Source organism: Argiope bruennichi, chromosome 7 (genome assembly GCF_947563725.1).
Source record: "Argiope bruennichi chromosome 7, qqArgBrue1.1, whole genome shotgun sequence".
Classification (NCBI taxonomy): domain Eukaryota; kingdom Metazoa; phylum Arthropoda; class Arachnida; order Araneae; family Araneidae; genus Argiope; species Argiope bruennichi.
In genome coordinates this window covers 97,765,897-97,778,812 of record NC_079157.1, presented here as the reverse complement: position 1 = coordinate 97,778,812, position 12,916 = coordinate 97,765,897, and positions in this window count along the sequence as shown.

The following is a 12,916-nucleotide window of genomic DNA, read 5'->3' as shown; positions in this document are numbered from 1 at the left end:
ACTTTTCAAAATGTTAAACTTTTAAAATAAAATTTAATGTCAAAATATTTCTATATTCAAGAGAAATTTTATGAGTCAAGTTCACGCACATGCGCAGAATTCATTCCTATCCAAAGCATTATGATTTTAGACCAGAATGACACCGTGTTAAAACTTTTAGTTTATAATCTTAATAGAGTCTTAGGCCATTCAGACGCTCTCCGGGTACGAAGCTTCGTGACCTGATCGGCAGAACGAGCCGCTTAGTTTTGCTGGACATCAGTTCGAGTCTCGAAAATGAGATTTTTTTAGTATATTTTTCTTTTTTTTTCTATTTTATTTATTTTAGGTATACATTATTGCAACACTTACTAAGAACTTTTCAAAATGTTAAACTTTTAAAATAAAATTTAATGTCAAAATATTTCTATATTCAAGAGAAATTTTAGGAGTCAAGTTCACGCACATGCGCAGAATTCATTCCTATCCAAAGCATTATGATTTTAGACCAGAATGACACCGTGTTAAAACTTTTAGTTTATATTCTTAATGAGAGTCTTAGGCCATTCAGACGCTCTCCGGGTACGACGATTCGTGGCCTGATCTGCAGAACGAGCCGTTTAGTTTTGCTATACATCAGTTCGAGTCTCGAAAATGAAAATTTTTAAATATATTTTTCTTTTCTTTTTTTTTCTTTTATTTATTTTAGGTATATTTATCCATTATTCCAACACTTACTAAGAACTTTTCAAAATGTTATACTTTAAAAATAAAATTTAATGTCAAAATATTTCTATATTCAAGAGAAATTTTAGGAGTCAAGTTCACGCACATGCGCAGAATTCATTCCTATCCAAAGCATTATGATTTTAGACCAGAATGACACCGTGTTAAAACTTTTAGTTTATAATATTAATAGAGTCTTAGGCCATTCAGACGCTCTCCGGGTACGAAGCTTCGCGACCTGATCGGTAGAACGAGCCGCTTAGTTTTGCTGGACATCAGTTCGAGTCTCGAAAATGAGATTTTTTTAGTATATTTTTCTTTTTTTTCTATTTTATTTATTTTAGGTATACATTATTCCAACACTTACTAAGAACTTTTCAAAATGTTAAACTTTTAAAATAAAATTTAATGTCAAAATATTTCTATATTCAAGAGAAATTTTATGAGTCAAGTTCACGCACATGCGCAGAATTCATTCCTATCCAAAGCATTATGATTTTAGACCAGAATGACACCGTGTTAAAACTTTTAGTTTATAATCTTAATAGAGTCTTAGGCCATTCAGACGCTCTCCGGGTACGAAGCTTCGTGACCTGATCGGCAGAACGAGCCGCTTAGTTTTGCTGGACATCAGTTCGAGTCTCGAAAATGAAAATTTTTAAATATATTTTTCTTTTCTTTTTTTTTTCTTTTATTTATTTTTGGTATATTTATCCATTATTCCAACACTTACTAAGAACTTTTCAAAATGTTATACTTTAAAAATAAAATTTAATGTCAAAATATTTCTATATTCAAGAGAAATTTTAGGAGTCAAGTTCACGCACATGCGCAGAATTCATTCCTATCCAAAGCATTATGATTTTAGACCAGAATGACACCGTGTTAAAACTTTTAGTTTATAATATTAATAGAGTCTTAGGCCATTCAGACGCTCTCCGGGTACGAAGCTTCGTGACCTGATCGGCAGAACGAGCCGCTTAGTTTTGCTGGAGATCAGTTCGAGTCTCGAAAATGAGATTTTTTTAGTATATTTTTCTTTTTTTTTTCTATTTTATTTATTTTAGGTATACATTATTGCAACACTTACTAAGAACTTTTCAAAATGTTAAACTTTTAAAATAAAATTTAATGTCAAAATATTTCTATATTCAAGAGAAATTTTAGGAGTCAAGTTCACGCACATGCGCAGAATTCATTCCTATCCAAAGCATTATGATTTTAGACCAGAATGACACCGTGTTAAAACTTTTAGTTTATAATCTTAATGAGAGTCTTAGGCCATTCAGACGCTCTCCGGGTACGACGATTCGTGGCCTGATCGGCAGAACGAGCCGTTTAGTTTTGCTATACATCAGTTCGAGTCTCGAAAATGAAAATTTTTAAATATATTTTTCTTTTCTTTTTTTTTCTTTTATTTATTTTAGGTATATTTATCCATTATTCCAACACTTACTAAGAACTTTTCAAAATGTTATACTTTAAAAATAAAATTTAATGTCAAAATATTTCTATATTCAAGAGAAATTTTAGGAGTCAAGTTCACGCACATGCGCAGAATTCATTCCTATCCAAAGCATTATGATTTTAGACCAGAATGACACCGTGTTAAAACTTTTAGTTTATAATATTAATAGAGTCTTAGGCCATTCAGACGCTCTCCGGGTACGAAGCTTCGTGACCTGATCGGCAGAACGAGCCGCTTAGTTTTGCTGGACATCAGTTCGAGTCTCGAAAATGAGATTTTTTTAGTATATTTTTCTTTTTTTTTCTATTTTATTTATTTTAGGTATACATTATTGCAACACTTACTAAGAACTTTTCAAAATGTTAAACTTTTAAAATAAAATTTAATGTCAAAATATTTCTATATTCAAGAGAAATTTTAGGAGTCAAGTTCACGCACATGCGCAGAATTCATTCCTATCCAAAGCATTATGATTTTAGACTCTAGAATGACACCGTGTTAAAACTTTTAGTTTATAATCTTAATGAGAGTCTTAGGCCATTCAGACGCTCTCCGGGTACGACGATTCGTGGCCTGATCGGCAGAACGAGCCGTTTAGTTTTGCTATACATCAGTTCGAGTCTCGAAAATGAAAATTTTTAAATATATTTTTCTTTTCTTTTTTTTTCTTTTATTTATTTTAGGTATATTTATCCATTATTCCAACACTTACTAAGAACTTTTCAAAATGTTATACTTTAAAAATAAAATTTAATGTCAAAATATTTCTATATTCAAGAGAAATTTTAGGAGTCAAGTTCACGCACATGCGCAGAATTCATTCCTATCCAAAGCATTATGATTTTAGACCAGAATGACACCGTGTTAAAACTTTTAGTTTATACTCTTAATGAGAGTCTTAGGCCATTCAGACGCTCTCCGGGTACGAAGTTTCGTGGCCTGATCGGCAGAACGAGCCGTTTAGTTTTGCTGGACATCAATTCGAGTCTCGGAAATGAGATTTTTTTAGTATATTTTTCTTTTTTTTTCTATTTTATTTATTTTAGGTATACATTATTCCAACACTTACTAAGAACTTTTCAAAATGTTAAACTTTTAAAATAAAATTTAATGTCAAAATATTTCTATATTCAAGAGAAATTTTAGGAGTCAAGTTCACGCACATGCGCAGAATTCATTCCTATCCAAAGCCTTATGATTTTAGACCAGAATGACACCGTGTTAAAACTTTTTGTTTATAATCTTAATGAGAGTCTTAGGCCATTCAGACGCTCTCCGGGTACGAAGCTTCGTGGCCTGATCGGCAGAACGAGCCGTTCTGTTTTGCTGGACATCAGTTCGAGTCTCGAAAATGTAAATTTTTAAATATATTTTACTTTTATTTATTTTAGTTATATTTATCCATTATTCCAAAACTTACTAAGAACTTTTCAAATGTTATACTTTAAAAATAAAATTTAATTTCAAAATATTTCTATATTCAAGAGAAATTTTAGGAGTCAAGTTCACGCACATGCGCAGAATTCATTCCTATCCAAAGCATTATGATTTTAGACCAGAATGACACCGTGTTAAAACTTTTAGTTTATAATCTTAATAGAGTCTTAGGCCATTCAGACGCTCTCCGGGTACGAAGCTTCGTGACCTGATCGGCAGAACGTGCCGCTTAGTTTTGCTGGACATCAGTTCGAGTCTCGAAAATGAGATTTTTTAAATATATTTTTCTTTTTTTTTCTATTTTATTTATACATTATTCCAATACTTACTAAGAACTTTTCAAAATGTTAAACTTTTAAAATAAAATTTAATATCAAAATATTTCTATATTCAAGAGAAATTTTAGGAGTCAAGTTCACGCACATGCGCAGAATTCATTCCTATTCAAATCATTATGCTTTTAGACCAGATTGTCACCGTGTTAAAACTTTTTGTTTAAAATCTTCATGAGAGTCTTAGGCCATTCAGACGCTCTCCGGGTGCGAAGCTTCGTGGCCTGATCGGCATAACGAGCCGTTTAGTTTTGCTGGACATCAGTTCGAGTCTCAAAAATGAGATTTTTTTAGTATATTTTTCTTTTTTTTTTCTGCTTTATTTATTTTAGGTATACATTATTCCAACACTTACTAAGAACTTTTCAAAATGTTAAACTTTTAAAATAAAATTTAATGTCAAAATATTTCTATATTCAAGAGAAATTTTAGGAGTCAAGTTCACGCACATGCGCAGAATTCATTCCTATCCAAAGCATTATGATTTTAGACCAGAATGACACCGTGTTAAAACTTTTAGTTTATAATCTTAATAGAGTCTTAGGCCATTCAGACGCTCTCCGGGTACGAAGCTTCGTGACCTGATCGGCAGAACGAGCCGCTTAGTTTTGCTGGACATCAGTTCGAGTCTCGAAAATGAAAATTTTTAAATATATTTTTCTTTTCTTTTTTTTTTCTTTTATTTATTTTTGGTATATTTATCCATTATTCCAACACTTACTAAGAACTTTTCAAAATGTTATACTTTAAAAATAAAATTTAATGTCAAAATATTTCTATATTCAAGAGAAATTTTAGGAGTCAAGTTCACGCACATGCGCAGAATTCATTCCTATCCAAAGCATTATGATTTTAGACCAGAATGACACCGTGTTAAAACTTTTAATTTATAATCTTAATAGAGTCTTAGGCCATTCAGACGCTCCCCGGGTACGAAGCTTCGTATCCTGATCGGCAGAACGAGCCGTTTAGTTTTGCTGGACATCAGTTCGAGTCTCGAAAATGAGATTTTTTTAGTATATTTTTCTTTTTTTTTCTGTTTTATTTATTTTAGGTATACATTATTCCAACACTTACTAAGAACTTTTCAAAATGTTAAACTTTTAAAATAAAATTTAATGTCAAAATATTTCTATATTCAAGAGAAATTTTAGGAGTCAAGTTCACGCACATGCGCAGAATTCATTCCTATCCAAAGCATTATGATTTTAGACCAGAATGACACCGTGTTAAAACTTTTAGTTTATAATCTTAATGAGAGTCTTAGGCCATTCAGACGCTCTACGGTTACGTCGCTTCGTGGCCTGATCGGCAGAACGAGCCGTTTAGTTCTGCTGTACATTAGTTCGAGTCTCGAAAATGAAAATTTTTAAATATATTTTTCTTTTCTTTTTTTTCTTTTATTTATTTTAGGTATATTTATCCATTATTCCAACACTTACTAAGAACTTTTCAAAATGTTATACTTTAAAAATAAAATTTAATGTCAAAATATTTCTATATTCAAGAGAAATTTTAGGAGTCAAGTTCACGCACATGCGCAGAATTCATTCCTATCCAAAGCATTATGATTTTAGACCAGAATGACACCGTGTTAAAACTTTTAGTTTATAATATTAATAGAGTCTTAGGCCATTCAGACGCTCTCCGGGTACGAAGCTTCGCGACCTGATCGGTAGAACGAGCCGCTAAGTTTTGCTGGACATCAGTTCGAGTCTCGAAAATGAGATTTTTTTAGTATATTTTTCTTTTTTTTTCTATTTTATTTATTTTAGGTATACATTATTCCAACACTTACTAAGAACTTTTCAAAATGTTAAACTTTTAAAATAAAATTTAATGTCAAAATATTTCTATATTCAAGAGAAATTTTAGGAGTCAAGTTCACGCACATGCGCAGAATTCATTCCTATCCAAAGCCTTATGATTTTAGACCAGAATGACACCGTGTTAAAACTTTTTGTTTATAATCTTAATGAGAGTCTTAGGCCATTCAGACGCTCTCCGGGTACGAAGCTTCGTGGCCTGATCGGCAGAACGAGCCGTTCTGTTTTGCTGGACATCAGTTCGAGTCTCGAAAATGTAAATTTTTAAATATATTTTACTTTTATTTATTTTAGTTATATTTATCCATTATTCCAAAACTTACTAAGAACTTTTCAAAATGTTATACTTTAAAAATAAAATTTAATTTCAAAATATTTCTATATTGAAGAGAAATTTTAGGAGTCAAGTTCACGCACATGCGCAGAATTCATTCCTATCCAAAGCATTATGATTTTAGACCAGAATGACACCGTGTTAAAACTTTTAGTTTATAATCTTAATAGAGTCTTAGGCCATTCAGACGCTCTCCGGGTACGAAGCTTCGTGACCTGATCGGCAGAACGAGCCGCTTAGTTTTGCTGGACATCAGTTCGAGTCTCGAAAATGAAAATTTTTAAATATATTTTTCTTTCCTTTTTTTTCTTTTATTTATTTTAGGTATATTTATCCATTATTCCAACACTTACTAAGAACTTTTCAAAATGTTATACTTTAAAAATAAAATTTAATGTCAAAATATTTCTATATTCAAGAGAAATTTTAGGAGTCAAGTTCACGCACATGCGCAGAATTCATTCCTATCCAAAGCATTATGATTTTAGACCAGAATGACACCGTGTTAAAACTTTTAGTTTATAATATTAATAGAGTCTTAGGCCATTCAGACGCTCTCCGGGTACGAAGCTTCGTGACCTGATCGGCAAAACGAGCCGCTTAGTTTTGCTGGACATCAGTTCGAGTCTCGAAAATGAGATATTTTTAGTATATTTTTCTTTTTTTTTCTATTTTATTTATTTTAGGTATACATTATTCCAACACTTACTAAGAACTTTTCAAAATGTTAAACTTTTAAAATAAAATTTAATGTCAAAATATTTCTATATTCAAGAGAAATTTTAGGAGTCAAGTTCACGCACATGCGCAGAATTCATTCCTATCCAAAGCCTTATGATTTTAGACCAGAATGACACCGTGTTAATACTTTTTGTTTATAATCTTAATGAGAGTCTTAGGCCATTCAGACGCTCTCCGGGTACGAAGCTTCGTGGCCTGATCGGCAGAACGAGCCGTTCTGTTTTGCTGGACATCAGTTCGAGTCTCGAAAATGTAAATTTTTAAATATATTTTACTTTTATTTATTTTAGTTATATTTATCCATTATTCCAAAACTTACTAAGAACTTTTCAAAATGTTATACTTTAAAAATAAAATTTAATTTCAAAATATTTCTATATTCAAGAGAAATTTTAGGAGTCAAGTTCACGCACATGCGCAGAATTCATTCCTATCCAAAGCATTATGATTTTAGACCAGAATGACACCGTGTTAAAACTTTTAGTTTATAATCTTAATAGAGTCTTAGGCCATTCAGACGCTCCCCGGGTACGAAACTTCGTATCCTGATCGGCAGAAGGAGCCGCTTAGTTTTGCTGGACATCAGTTCGAGTCTCGAAAATGAGATTTTTTTAGTATATTTTTCTTTTTTTTTCTGTTTTATTTATTTTAGGTATATATTATTCCAACACTTACTAAGAACTTTTCAAAATGTTAAACTTTTAAAATAAAATTTAATGTCAAAATATTTCTATATTCAAGAGAAATTTTAGGAGTCAAGTTCACGCACATGCGCAGAATTCATTCCTATCCAAAGCATTTGATTTTAGACCAGAATGACACCGTGTTAAAACTTTTAGTTTATAATACTAATAGAGTCTTAGGCCATTCAGACGCTCTCCGGGTACGAAGCTTCGTGACCTGATCGGCAGAACGAGCCGCTTAGTTTTGCTGGACATCAGTTCGAGTCTCGAAAATGAGATTTTTTTAGTATATTTTTCTTTTTTTTTCTATTTTATTTATTTTAGGTATACATTATTCCAAAACTTACTAAGAACTTTTCAAAATGTTAAACTTTTAAAATAAAATTTAAAGTCAAAATATTTCTATATTCAAGAGAAATTTTATGAGTCAAGTTCACGCACATGCGCAGAATTCATTCCTATCCAAAGCATTATGATTTTAGACCAGAATGACACCGTGTTAAAACTTTTAATTTATAATCTTAATAGAGTCTTAGGCCATTCAGACGCTCCCCGGGTACGAAGCTTCGTATCCTGATCGGCAGAAGGAGCCGTTTAGTTTTGCTGGACATCAGTTCGAGTCTCGAAAATGAGATTTTTTTAGTATATTTTTCTTTTTTTTTTCTGTTTATTTATTTTAGGTATACATTATTCCAACACTTACTAAGAACTTTTCAAAATGTTAAACTTTTAAAATAAAATTTAATGTCAAAATATTTCTATATTCAAGAGAAATTTTAGGAGTCAAGTTCACGCACATGCGCAGAATTCATTCCTATCCAAAGCATTATGATTTTAGACCAGAATGACACCGTGTTAAAACTTTTAGTTTATAATCTTAATGAGAGTCTTAGGCCATTCAGACGCTCTCCGGGTACGACGCTTCGTGGCCTGATCGGCAGAACGATCCGTTTAGTTTTGCTGTACATCAGTTCGAGTCTCGAAAATGAAAATTTTTAAATATATTTTTCTTTCCTTTTTTTTTTCTTTTATTTATTTTAGGTATATTTATCCATTATTCCAACACTTACTAAGAACTTTTCAAAATGTTATACTTTAAAAATAAAATTTAATGTCAAAATATTTCTATATTCAAGAGAAATTTTAGGAGTCAAGTTCACGCACATGCGCAGAATTCATTCCTATCCAAAGCATTATGATTTTAGACCAGAATGACACCGTGTTAAAACTTTTAGTTTATAATATTAATAGAGTCTTAGGCCATTCAGACGCTCTCCGGGTACGAAGCTTCGTGACCTGATCGGCAGAACGAGCCGCTTAGTTTTGCTGGACATCAGTTCGAGTCTCGAAAATGAGATTTTTTTAGTATATTTTTCTTTTTTTTTCTATTTTATTTATTTTAGGTATACATTATTCCAACACTTACTAAGAACTTTTCAAAATGTTAAACTTTTAAAATAAAATTTAATGTCAAAATATTTCTATATTCAAGAGAAATTTTACTAGTCAAGTTCACGCACATGCGCAGAATTCATTCCTATCCAAAGCATTATGATTTTAGACCAGAATGACACCGTGTTAAAACATTTAGTTTATAATCTTAATGAGAGTCTTAGGCCATTCAGACGCTCCCCGGGTACGAAGCTTCGTGACCTGATCGGCAGAACAAGCCGCTTAGTTTTGCTGGACATCAGTTCGAGTCTCGAAAATGAGATTTTTTTAGTATATTTTTCTTTTTTTTTTTCTATTTTATTTATTTTAGGTATACATTATTCCAAAACTTACTAAGAACTTTTCAAAATGTTAAACTTTTAAAATAAAATTTAAAGTCAAAATATTTCTATATTCAAGAGAAATTTTATGAGTCAAGTTCACGCACATGCGCAGAATTCATTCCTATCCAAAGCATTATGATTTTAGACCAGAATGACACCGTGTTAAAACTTTTAATTTATAATCTTAATAGAGTCTTAGGCCATTCAGACGCTTCCCGGGTACGAAGCTTCGTATCCTGATCGGCAGAAGGAGCCGTTTAGTTTTGCTGGACATCAGTTCGTGTCTCGAAAATGAGATTTTTTTAGTATATTTTTCTTTTTTTTTCTGTTTTATTTATTTTAGGTATACATTATTCCAACACTTACTAAGAACTTTTCAAAATGTTAAACTTTTAAAATAAAATTTAATGTCAAAATATTTCTATATTCAAGAGAAATTTTAGGAGTCAAGTTCACGCACATGCCCAGAATTCATTCCTATCCAAAGCATTATGATTTTAGACCAGAATGACACCGTGTTAAAACTTTTTGTTTATAATCTTAATGAGAGTCTTAGGCCATTCAGACGCTCTCCGGGTACGACGCTTCGTGGCCTGATCGGCAGAACGAGCCGTTTAGTTTTGCTGTACATCAGTTCGAGTCTCGAAAATGAAAATTTTTAAATATATTTTTCTTTTCTTTTTTTTTTTTCTTTTATTTATTTTAGGTATATTTATCCATTATTCCAACACTTACTAAGAACTTTTCAAAATGTTATACTTTAAAAATAAAATTTAATGTCAAAATATTTCTATATTCAAGAGAAATTTTAGGAGTCAAGTTCACGCACATGCGCAGAATTCATTCCTATCCAAAGCATTTGATTTTAGACCAGAATGACACCGTGTTAAAACTTTTAGTTTATAATATTAATAGAGTCTTAGGCCATTCAGACGCTCTCCGGGTACGAAGCTTCGTGACCTGATCGGCAGAACGAGCCGCTTAGTTTTGCTGGACATCAGTTCGAGTCTCGAAAATGAGATTTTTTTAGTATATTTTTCTTTTTTTTTCTATTTTATTTATTTTAGGTATACATTATTCCAAAACTTACTAAGAACTTTTCAAAATGTTAAACTTTTAAAATAAAATTTAAAGTCAAAATATTTCTATATTCAAGAGAAATTTTATGAGTCAAGTTCACGCACATGCGCAGAATTCATTCCTATCCAAAGCATTATGATTTTAGACCAGAATGACACCGTGTTAAAACATTTAGTTTATAATCTTAATGAGAGTCTTAGGCCATTCAGACGCTCCCCGGGTACGAAGCTTCGTGACCTGATCGGCAGAACGAGCCGCTTAGTTTTGCTGGACATCAGTTCGAGTCTCGAAAATGAGATTTTTTTAGTATATTTTTCTTTTTTTTTCTATTTTATTTATTTTAGGTATACATTATTCCAACACTTACTAAGAACTTTTCAAAATGTTAAACGTTTAAAATAATATTTAATGTCAAAATATTTCTATATTCAAGAGAAATTTTATGAGTCAAGTTCACGCACATGCGCAGAATTCATTCCTATCCAAAGCCTTATGATTTTAGACCAGAATGACACCGTGTTAAAACTTTTTGTTTATAATCTTAATGAGAGTCTTAGGCCATTCAGACGCTCTCCGGGTGCGAAGCTTCGTGGCCTGATCGGCAGAACGAGCCGTTCTGTTTTGCTGGACATCAGTTCGAGTCTCGAAAATGTAAATTTTTAAATATATTTTACTTTTATTTATTTTAGTTATATTTATCCATTATTCCAAAACTTACTAAGAACTTTTCAAAATGTTATACTTTAAAAATAAAATTTAATTTCAAAATATTTCTATATTCAAGAGAAATTTTAGGAGTCAAGTTCACGCACATGCGCAGAATTCATTCCTATCCAAAGCATTATGATTTTAGACCAGAATGACACCGTGTTAAAACTTATAGTTTATAATCTTAATAGATTCTTAGGCCATTCAGACGCTCTCCGGGTACGAAGCTTCGTGACCTGATCGGCAGAACGAGCCGCTTAGTTTTGCTGGACATCAGTTCGAGTCTCGAAAATGAAAATTTTTAAATATATTTTTCTTTTCTTTTTTTTTCTTTTATTTATTTTAGGTATATTTATCCATTATTCCAACACTTACTAAGAACTTTTCAAAATGTTATACTTTAAAAATAAAATTTAATGTCAAAATATTTCTATATTCAAGAGAAATTTTAGGAGTCAAGTTCACGCACATGCGCAGAATTCATTCCTATCCAAAGCATTTGATTTTAGACCAGAATGACACCGTGTTAAAACTTTTAGTTTATAATATTAATAGAGTCTTAGGCCATTCAGACGCTCTCCGGGTACGAAGCTTCGTGACCTGATCGGCAGAACGAGCCGCTTAGTTTTGCTGGACATCAGTTCGAGTCTCGAAAATGAGATTTTTTTAGTATATTTTTCTTTTTTTTTCTATTTTATTTATTTTAGGTATACATTATTCCAACACTTACTAAGAACTTTTCAAAATGTTAAACGTTTAAAATAATATTTAATGTCAAAATATTTCTATATTCAAGAGAAATTTTATGAGTCAAGTTCACGCACATGCGCAGAATTCATTCCTATCCAAAGCCTTATGATTTTAGACCAGAATGACACCGTGTTAAAACTTTTTGTTTATAATCTTAATGAGAGTCTTAGGCCATTCAGACGCTCTCCGGGTGCGAAGCTTCGTGGCCTGATCGGCAGAACGAGCCGTTCTGTTTTGCTGGACATCAGTTCGAGTCTCGAAAATGTAAATTTTTAAATATATTTTACTTTTATTTATTTTAGTTATATTTATCCATTATTCCAAAACTTACTAAGAACTTTTCAAAATGTTATACTTTAAAAATAAAATTTAATTTCAAAATATTTCTATATTCAAGAGAAATTTTAGGAGTCAAGTTCACGCACATGCGCAGAATTCATTCCTATCCAAAGCATTATGATTTTAGACCAGAATGACACCGTGTTAAAACTTTTAGTTTATAATCTTAATAGATTCTTAGGCCATTCAGACGCTCTCCGGGTACGAAGCTTCGTGACCTGATCGGCAGAACGAGCCGCTTAGTTTTGCTGGACATCAGTTCGAGTCTCGAAAATGAAAATTTTTAAATATATTTTTCTTTTCTTTTTTTTTCTTTTATTTATTTTAGGTATATTTATCCATTATTCCAACACTTACTAAGAACTTTTCAAAATGTTATACTTTAAAAATAAAATTTAATGTCAAAATATTTCTATATTCAAGAGAAATTTTAGGAGTCAAGTTCACGCACATGCGCAGAATTCATTCCTATCCAAAGCATTTGATTTTAGACCAGAATGACACCGTGTTAAAACTTTTAGTTTATAATACTAATAGAGTCTTAGGCCATTCAGACGCTCTCCGGGTACGAAGCTTCGTGACCTGATCGGCAGAACGAGCCGCTTAGTTTTGCTGGACATCAGTTCGAGTCTCGAAAATGAGATTTTTTTAGTATATTTTTCTTTTTTTTTCTATTTTATTTATTTTAGGTATACATTATTCCAAAACTTACTAAGAACTTTTCAAAATGTTAAACTT